Below are 2,841 nucleotides of genomic sequence, written 5' to 3'. Positions count from 1 at the left end.
TAAAGTGCCATAAAGAAGAAAGTTTAAAGATACGCCATTTCTTCAGTGAAGATGGAGTAATCTGGGGGAGCATGTTGTATGACCTATACAACACCTGTTGTTAGCTCTACAAGGGATCTTGTGATACAGGTCCCTGTAAAACCTATTGCCTTTTGGAAATGGGTGACTATAGAATGAATTTGCCTCTTGGCAATGACAGAGCAACGACAACCCCATATGAAATAAGTGCCAGTACCTGAGATTTTGATGGTCTCTAGGCATGTGCAAATCAGATACTTGTGACTACTATAAAGTCTATGTTAGTGGAATTCCATCATTTGAATTTCACTAACATAGACTTTATGAAGGGTCTACAAGGCAAATGTGTCTCCAAAGGAAATATGTAAAGGTGTAAAACATGACTTAAATCGAAAGATTTTTGTGTAAAGAAAATGAGAGGACAATTGTAATCATGCAAAGTTATAGAATGGGAAATTCGTTTCCCAATTCATGTGCATGTGGATGACGTCCTACTTGCAAGTGGTGATGTCAGTCTACTGCTGGAGGAGAGAAGAAGTTCTTGTCCTCAAAGTTCAAAAGAATAAAAAAGGGGGTATTAGGAATGTCACATGGACATACTAAGAAAGATCTCTAAAGTATGCATACGAGAAAACCTATGCCTGTTCTTATAGTCAAGGGTAATGGAACTGGAAACTATGGTGTTTCAAAAGTTCATAAGAGAAGATTGTAAACGAATATGGTACCATATGCTTCAGTTGTTGGAAGCTCAAGATATTACCCTGACACGGTTCACGTATATATCCGGGTTGTTTTGGCAATTTCCAGTCCATAGATAAATCAATGGAATGGAGTCAAAGATATCGGCCTCATGCTAAAAGAAATAAGTGCTCTCAAAAGATTGTGAGTACAAAGGCAGGACTTGTGATATGTATAGCGAAATCCACAATTGTCGCTAACTTTCATACTCAGAGTTTTGTGTGGAAAATCTCCAAATGAGTAAAACGATTGTCATCAATGTGATGCAATGATATGTTATAGCTTGATATGAGGCTGAGGGACGGGCAACATGGTTAAGGCTACCTGTACCCGGAGTGGATAATGGTTGACAACGACGATTACCATTTTAAGTTCTTTCGCTCCTGTCACAACGAGTCAAGTGTTGATGCCAAACACACTAACAAAGAGTTACGTGTTGTGAAGGAGAAAGTCCGGAATTATGGAAAAATGCTTGAAGCATAAAAGCAACAAACAAGTGTTTGCAGATCTCCTTATCAAAGGCTTACCGCCCAGTGTATTCGGAGAACACATAGTCGACATGGGTTTTATGGTATAGTCTAATATTTCCGGACAATAAAGGGCCCAAGGTTAAAGAATCTGTCTCAAAATAGAGAGGTACATTGTGGCTATCTGATTCCATTGGCAATTGAGCCGTGACGATGAAAATGCCCTATGTATTGATCTGTTATGAAACGGGTAAAGTTAAAAGTATATGATGAGACCAAGGGGGAGAATGATAGATTGATCTCTTCCCCAATGGGCCCAACGGCCCATTGGACCTTGACTCACGGCCTGATCGGGGGCGTCCAGCCCAAGCAAGGCTGGTGGGCCCCTGTCGCGCAGTGCTATATGTAGAGGAGGTGGGGACCATGGCACGGGTTACGAGGTTCGCCGCCGCCACTGGTTCCCCACTCCTAACCCTAATCCGATCCAGAGGGTAGCACTGAAGCGATGGGAAGTCCATCACAGCCACTACCGGATCTCTCTCTCCTTCCCCACCGTCGTCACCACCTCATGACGGTCTTTGGAGGGAGCTCATCGAGTTCATCACAAGGTAATTAATCTACTACATCATCTGAACACATCTAGCCTAAGATCCACAGGATCTATCAGAATATTGTTACTACATAATTATTTAGTGGAAAACAGGACGAAAATTGTTACAACATGCCTCAAAACACTCGATACACATCAAAATGATGCACAAAACTAAGCAGATTAACTTTGATGGATACGAAGTATAAGGTTCATGAGATTCAATTCGTCTATCATTTGATGTGTTTTTTCGAGACACCATTTTGATGGATTCTAATCAAATAAGTTTACTTATTTGTATACGTTACTACAAATTTTTTATGTAATTAGTGAACTGCCAGTAGTTGGGCATTAAATATCTTATGAGAAATGCTACTACAAAAATATTGTTAGGTAATTAGGAAACTGTGAGTAATTCAACTTTTACTTTACGCTTTGGGCACTGCTACGAATCAGTCGGAAATCATTTGCCTGGTTAGCCATACGATCTCGTGGAGGTGTGTGTTGGATCGTAGCATAACCCCGACTTCATTCTCTATATCCCTGGAGTCGTAGTTTTTCACGGCACCATCACCGATGCAGCTTCCATGGCAACATCGAGGGCGTCGCCGGCTTCCATTACAACCCCGCCGGTGCTCCATTGCAACCTCGACGGAGTTTCGACGACCCTCCGGTGTGCTTGACTGCAACTCCGACGCGCTTCACTGCAACTCCGACGGCTCCATTGCCATCCCGACGAAGTTTCCATGACCCTCCGACGTGCATCACTGCAGCTCCGGCGAAGCTTCACTGTAGCTCCGGCGATTCTTACAGACCCGAAGAGTGCTCCAATGCTGCTCCACCACCGGCACACAGCACCACGCCCCGTTGCATTGCACTGGAGCTCCATCGCTCACCGACTTGTTTCACTATACTACAGCTCCATGGTCGTTGCACTGCAGCTCCGCCACTAACGCGCGTCCCATGGTTGCTGAACTGCAGTTTCGCGGCCGACCGTAGCATGATTGCCATTGCAGTGCAACTCCTCCA

The sequence above is a fragment of the Hordeum vulgare genome, chromosome 7H (assembly GCF_904849725.1).
Source record: "Hordeum vulgare subsp. vulgare chromosome 7H, MorexV3_pseudomolecules_assembly, whole genome shotgun sequence".
NCBI lineage: Eukaryota > Viridiplantae > Streptophyta > Magnoliopsida > Poales > Poaceae > Hordeum > Hordeum vulgare.
Note: the sequence above shows the minus strand (reverse complement) of the source record.